The 7,500-nt window shown below is 55.7% G+C and overlaps 1 protein-coding gene across 15 annotated transcripts in view; it reads left to right on the forward strand.

The window, feature by feature from the left end:
• The window catches only part of LOC113821235 (uro-adherence factor A), a 125,931-nt gene that overhangs the window by 387 nt on the left and 118,044 nt on the right, over nt 1–7,500 (forward strand). The gene's annotated exons all lie outside the window — the stretch shown is intronic.

Here is a 7,500-nt window from a genome sequence, read left to right on the forward strand (position 1 = left end):
TGACTGCACCAGAAATAACTTGTTTACCTGTTACGTTCAATGAAGTATCGTATAAAAAACACGCATCTACGTTGACCACACTGCTAACTTGACATAATTTCAGTAACATTTACCTGCCTGTCTATCGAACATTGACGAGCAGCATCCCGAGTTGACAGTGACGTAACCCCAAGGTTGGTTTTATTTTGAAATGCCACCCGGAAAATTTTCATGGCACGGAAGGTTTAAACGTTGCCATGTCCGTGCCGAGGTTTGAGGGATAATGCATTTGTGTCTTGGCCTTTGAACATAGACTTCGACCTGAGGAAGGGGAGGGGGGTCACGATGACCTCAGGGTCAGGGTAGTTAGGAAAGAGGTTGATTCCGCTCGCTGTGGTAATAGGCGGTTCCTATTAACATAGTTGTAGTAAACCGTGTCATTCGGAAATCATGATGTGTATGGCAGCGGTATGTGCTGCACAAAGGGAGATTTGGAGATTTCAGTGCCCTGAGCGAGGAGGTGGTGACCTGACTCCACGCGCGGCGAGGGAGGGGAGAGGGAGGAGCCTCGGACAGCGTGGATGATTCCGTTGTTCAGCTGGAGTGATGTGGATGCTCCATGCGGGTCAGAGGTGGTGACCCCAGTGACCCCAGATGCAAGGCGGACTTTGATGTTACCCCCCGCCCTCCCCCTCCCCCGTCTTTGCCGCTGTTCCCCTGCGTCACCCCCTACCCCACAAAGCCTCCCCTTCCGCCACAGCTCATCTGCCCCCAAACCCAAATTGCCCCCCTCCCCCACAACCACACCTGACGTGACCCCCACACCCTACGACCCCCAACCTCACCTCCCCCTACATATACCCCTACCTACCACCCCCATTCCTGCCCTCTCACCCACCTGCTTCCTTACGCCCTACCTCCCCGACACCCCACTCCATCGCCACCCGGCCCCTACATCCCTCCCCTCCTCATACATTCCCTTCCCCATTGCCCCCCCCCCACACACAACCCCAACAACCCTCACTCCCTACACCCGAGCTCCACCTGCCCCCATACCCCCACATCCTCCTCACACCACACTTCATATACCACCCCACCCTACTTACGCCATTACCCCCCCACCCATGTGCCACTGCCCCCCTCCTCCCTTCCGCCGAGTTCGCAAGCCATTTTCGCCCCCTTGTCCCGCCCTGCCTCACGCCTCGCAATTCTCCGGGACAAAGGACACCCCTTTGGCGTAAGGGCGCAGGAGTAGCCTTACTCTGTCTTTTGACTCTTCATGGTTCCTTTGATAACTCTGTGAATGAATGATATCACAGAATGGTGAAGAAGCTGCTACCCTTTTGAACATCAGTGGAACCAGGCTGCTCCTATTACCACTGCTCTGGATGCGCCACGAGGCACCAATACCCTGGTTGCTTTTGCGACGGCCGATACCCCTGCTTTTCGCTGGGTGTGCATGGTGCCAAATGACAAGGCTGGCCCTGAGTGTGCATGTAGCGATCCGTGGCACTGCTGCCCTCTCATATGTTTGACACCAGTTGATGCCGCTGCCAATAAACCTCTGTAAGTAGCGCCTCTACCTTGGATATGGAATGTTTGTAACATTATTACGGGTTTGTACGGTCGACGGTGGGCGCCTTGCTTCATCTGGATGTGGTGAGCGTCCGTCCGGACTTTCATCACACGTCGTGCAAAGCAGAGAGGTGATTGGTTAATGTTCCGAATGGTATAACTGGGAATGAGGTATTGTGTCATCGATCGCCGTCTTTTGGCATTTACGACACGTTGGCATATGGAAATGTATCGTCGTAAGTGAGGCATCGCGAAACATGTCTATGTATGGGTGACGGCTCAACCTCTGGCAGCTCTCGTGCTTGCAGGAAGAACCGAAAGACATACAAGAAACGTTTACACAGGCGAAATCAAGACTGGGGGTTTAGTTGTAATCTGCGGGGTTTTGTGGCCGAATTGGGTGGAAGATACGCTCATGCTGTTTATTAGACTATACTTGCGATGATGACAGGACTTGTTCAGCACAGGGTTGTGAGCCCTGATCATTACTATTACGCAATCAATCTCAAAATAGTAAGTTTGAATGGAGATGGAGGAGGGTCTGCGTGGATGGCTCCAAGCGTACAGTCGTGTGAAGAGGATGTTGAGAAAGTAACCTTGTGTTAGCAATGAAAGAAGATACTGCAGATAGTGATGTTTTCGTTTTATCTGGCCGCGTGCCCCCGGGCATCGGTGAGACGGCTCTCGGGCAGCAGCATCGTACTATTTTGTCCAAGAAGAAATTACACCTTGCAGCTGAATGCGCGTGAGAGCTGATCTGTTGCCCCCTGGACCTGGTCCTGGGATTCAGATCACACAAGTTCGCTCGCCAGGTTCCAGGTTGAGGAGATCGTACACGTTGTTTCTGCGAGGCGGAGATGCCCACACTTTTCTTTTTATTTCTTCGGGGGGAGGTTGATGGCATTGCGTGTTGATGGGTCAGACACACGCAGACATCGCAGCGCGTTGCAAGCATGTCGTTAGAAGCGAGATTGCGAGATTACAGAGCCGTCTGAGAGGCGGTGTGGGGGCGGCGTTGCGAGGCGGTGCCGCGGGCGCCGTATAAGCGAAGGTTGCCGCCTGGGCGGGTGCCTCCCTGCCGCCGCCGCCGCCGCCGCCGCACGAACTGTGTCAACGCCCTCGCCGCTGCCCGGCCGTCGCCGCGAGTCTCGCCCTTTCTGAACGCAGTTTGGTAGCTTCGGTGCCGACCCGTGATGAGGCAGAAAGCTTGCCTGACCCCCTGGGTAGCGGGGGCTGTTCCCTAGGGCAGGCGAAAGAAAGCAGCGGTCTTGGAGCAGCTTACGAGCCCCTGTGTTTACTGGCTGGACGTGACGCAAACAGGGCAATTAAAAGGCAATACTGCGCTCCGAGCAACCCATTGTGATGAGAACCCGGCTCTCCCGCGTGTCTGGCGGCCGCTCTCACCTCACGCCGCCGTCGGCACCACTTCCGTCACCATAACGACGCTCCCCTTCGCCGCGCCCTTCGGAAATTGGCTCCTGTCACTCGTGGCTTTGCCTCGCACACGGTGACCGGAATCACGCCTTAGTCCGCGCCGCCTTTGCTGCGAAGGAAGCCTCGTCTTGTGCGAACCAGGCGAACCGGACGTGGCGTCGCATCCCCACCCTTCGCTTCGAATCGCGGTTCTCGAAGGCGCCATCTTTTCTTTTCCATCGGTAAATTTTCCGTCGAGTATATCGACACAGCCTACATGGGAGTGTGCGTGCACTGTAAGTGCTTGAATGTGCATGTGCGTATGTGTGTGTGTGTGTGCAGTGGAACGCATGTGCGTGTGAAAGTGCATGGTTGTATGCATGGCAGGCAGAAAGAGTTAGGAGGGGGAGGGGGACGTCAGGGGGCGTACCCACAGCAGCACCATCACCACTCTCCTCCACCTCCCCCCTCCTCTCTCCCCTCAGAAGAGGGCGACACTACTAACACACTGCCCTCCCCCTCCCCGGCCCCTCACCATTACACCACACTAATTGGACCTCACCATCCTGCCCTGCTTTAGCTCGTTATGTCAGAGCGGTTCCTCTCTGCCGCCGCCGCCGCCGCCGCCTCCTTCACCTCCCTCGGCTCCGCCGTCGTCTTCCTCTCCTGTCTGGCCAGTCGAGGGCGTCGTCGATGTCGAGGAGGAACTTGGGGAGAAAATCGTGGTCGTGATTGACTCGGGTCTTGGGCGCTGTCCCGGCACGACCGCCTCAGACTGGAGCCGCCGCGATAAGGCTTAAGCGCACACGCACGAGCACTCACGCACACACATACATACATACATACATACATACATACATACATACATACATACATACATACATACATACATATATATATATATATATATATATATATATATATATAATTTGCACATACGCATATACGCGCGCACACACATGTACACGCACACGAACACACATACATATATATCTATATATATATATATCTATTTATATATATATATATATATATATAGATATACATTATACATACATACACGCATATATACTTGCACATACACACACACACACACACACACACACACACACACACACACACACACACACACACACACACACACACACACACACACACACACACACACACACGCCCATACTCATACTTGCACTCACACATACTCATACTTGCACTCACACATACTCATACTCATACTTGCACTCACACATACTCATACTTGCACTCACACATACTCATACTTGCACTCACACATACTCATACTTGCACTCACACATAATCATACTTGCACTCACACATAATCATACTTGCACTCACACATAATCATACTTGCACTCACACATAATCATACTTGCACTTACACATAATCATACTTGCACTCACACATACTCATACTTGCACTCACACATACTCATACTCATACTTGCACTCACACATACTCATACTCATACTTGCACTCACACATACTCATACTCATACTTGCACTCACACATACTCATACTCATAATTGCACTCACACATACTCATACTCATAATTGCACTCACACATACTCATACTCATAATTGCACTCACACATACTCATACTCATACTTGCACTCACACATACTCATACTCATACTCATACTTGCACTTATACTCTCCGCCATACACCCTAACTCATTCTCACGCACTCGAGCCAGCACGCACGCACGCACGCACGGCCGCGACCCCCGGCGAGCCCTCCCCGTGCCGCCGCTCGCCAGAAGACCTCACTTTCGGCTCGTCATTCTCGGAATCTTTCGGCGGGAAATTCTTGAGAATTTGTTTGCGTCCTTCCCCGGCGCGGAGCGAGGGGCCGCGGTGGTCGGCCCGGGCCCTGGGAAATTCGTCTTGATTCGGGGGGAAAGTGGGCGAGGGAGGCGAGCGAGCGGGTGTCCCTCGAGCGCCTTGCCACCAGCAGGCCGCGGGTGCTGCGAGGGCGGCATCTTGCACGGAGGTCAGCCTAGCGCCGCTCCCTCCTCGCTCTCCCAGCCGCGCCGCACCGCTGCCGCATGCGCTTGTTTCCGATCTTTCTTCTCAGGAGTCATGATGCTTGCCTTTTTCTTTAGCCAATGCTGCGCTGATGTTAGGATTCGGCCTCGCGTTTCGGTTGAGGGTCTGCACGATAGCGAGGGCGGTCGAGGCGAGGTTTGTTTGTGTCAGCCGTCGTTAGGGAGAAATCGGTTGGTGGCGTAACGCTCTCCGTTTTACGACATGGTGGCTCGCCGTGGACTATTGGCGGGTGTGACGGATTAGAGCGTCAGCAGATCTGGTTCCTCGGACGCGGTAACCCAAGCCCCACCCGCCCTACCTATGCTGGAACCCTACACCCAAGCCCTAACTGCTTTGTGTCTGCCGCTGCCGTAACGAGCGGGAACTGGCCAACAGCCTCGTCGTGGTGCACAGGGATGACGGTGCACTTATCGACCAGGCAAGGTAGGGACAGGTGGACAAGAGCGTAGGTAACTTGGCGCACGGAAATTAGGAGGAGGTCATCGATTTTGTCCTCTCCCCCAAGACCCTGTTTGTTTTTCACTTAGCGAGCCCGCCGCGGTGGCCTCCTCGGGTAATCTCGCGCACGTCGCCCGTGTCACTGCTCCTCCCAAACGCCTTATTTACTAGCACACGCCGCTGCTATTTTCTTCCACATTATCGTCAGGGCGAGGCAGGAGCACCGCCGAGCGTGATGTTGTTGCATTATGCTGGCTGCGTTTCCCCCGCGTGGAGAGCACTAGCCTACTGCACTGAGCACGTCGCTGTATCCTCCAACGGAGATCAAAAATACTAGCCATGCGAAGTTGCCATCCTCGGTGGACCAGTTGCTCGCCACCTGCCGCCTATGCCATGGCAAGTTTAGCGGAGTCGGCGTAAGAGATTTCCGATGTATGTTCGACGTACCGCCTTGATGCGAGGTAATGTCGGCGTTCAGTTGAAGTTCCGAGGGCGGGCGAGCGAAGTGGGCTTGAACTCGCATGATAAAATGACTTATTTTTGTGCTGCGGATCGCTCTTCCTCCACGTCGGGCCGAGTGGGAGGACTGGTGTGGTAGTAATGCGGGGTAGCATGGCGAGGAATGCCCTGGTGTGACGTGAGAGAGAGGAGGGCGATGTGACGAGCGCAAGTGGTAAACTTCGCGGGGGAAAGTGGCGGCGGTGGTGGCAGTGTGGCGTGGCGTGAGATTGAGTGGTAGCGTGGCGAGGTGTGACGGGGGCGAGTCTTGTGACCAGCTGTGATGTCGGGGCCCCTCTCTCGCTCCCGCTCCTGGTGCATTTCCTCCCCCTGGAGGTCAGCGCTGGCCGTAGTAACAGCCGCCACGTATGCACAGTTCGCTGGCGTTAGGGCGGCGGTCGATAGGCAGGGGAGCGGAGGAAAAGGAGGAAGAGGAGGAGGAGGAGAGTTCTTCGGGTGCCCTGAGTTAATTACGCATTTTGGGTGGCGAGGCCGCGCGCTTCCCAGGCAGATGGCGATAGCGACGACGGCTGCCCCTGCTTGTCTCCGGGGGAGGGGGGCGCAGGGGGCAGAAGAGGCTGCTGCTCCATTGGTTTGTTACAGTACTTGTATAATCATGTAACTGCGGCGATGGAGGCGTAAATCTTGTGTTGTTGGATTGCATACACGTTGAAGCAGTTGCATCTCAGGCCATGCAAGGGCCCTGATAGAAGCGATTAGAGCGCCGTTAGCAGCGCTGGGATGCGACGGCGTGCTAACGGTGGAGGTGTTAGCGGCGGCGACGTTAGTATTGGTGGTAGCGAGGCGAGGGTCGCTTGGCAGCACGTGACCACCCGCCGCCAGGCCGTCCCTCACCCCCCCCCTCCCCCCGCCTCCCCTCCCCAGGCACCACAACTCCGATCCCTCCCACCCTTCCTGCCAGCTTGCTTCCCCGCTCCCCCTCTCTCTGCTTGCTCCACCCCAGTCATCCATCTTCACCCTCTGCACCAGGATATCATCACCACCAACATTTAAAACATGCGCCCACTTTTCCGTCCTTGCGAAGGGGATGTTCGGCATTATTCGCGTTGATTTACATTCGCGGGCGAGCGGGACCGCGGCTAGCGGTAATTACGGCGGAGTGGCGTCGCAGCGCCGGCAAGGTTACGTCTGAACACCGGCAGCACCCCCCCCCCTCGCATCATCGAGCCACCACCGCACCAGCATCTACGCCGCTATCTAGTCTCGGCTGTCTGATATGTTATCATATCGGGGGCGGACCGCAGTCCTCCCCGGCCGCCCGCACCCCGCCCGTACCCCGCCGCACCTGTCGCTACCGCCGGCGTCACTATCACCTCTCAGTGACCGCACATGAAAGTTCCGGGTGATCACCTTGCACGACGCTGCTGCGGCCGCTGTGCTGATGAAGCGCTCTTTGTTGTGGCGTTGCGGAGTCAGCAGCGGCGTGTGCTGCCGCTGTTCCCGTGGGCGGCTGCGAAGGCCCTAGGATGGGGCTGGGTGCGACGCCGTCAAAATGGCGCTGCTGG

The sequence above is a fragment of the Penaeus vannamei genome, chromosome 4 (assembly GCF_042767895.1).
Source record: "Penaeus vannamei isolate JL-2024 chromosome 4, ASM4276789v1, whole genome shotgun sequence".
NCBI classification, from domain to species: Eukaryota; Metazoa; Arthropoda; class Malacostraca; order Decapoda; family Penaeidae; genus Penaeus; species Penaeus vannamei.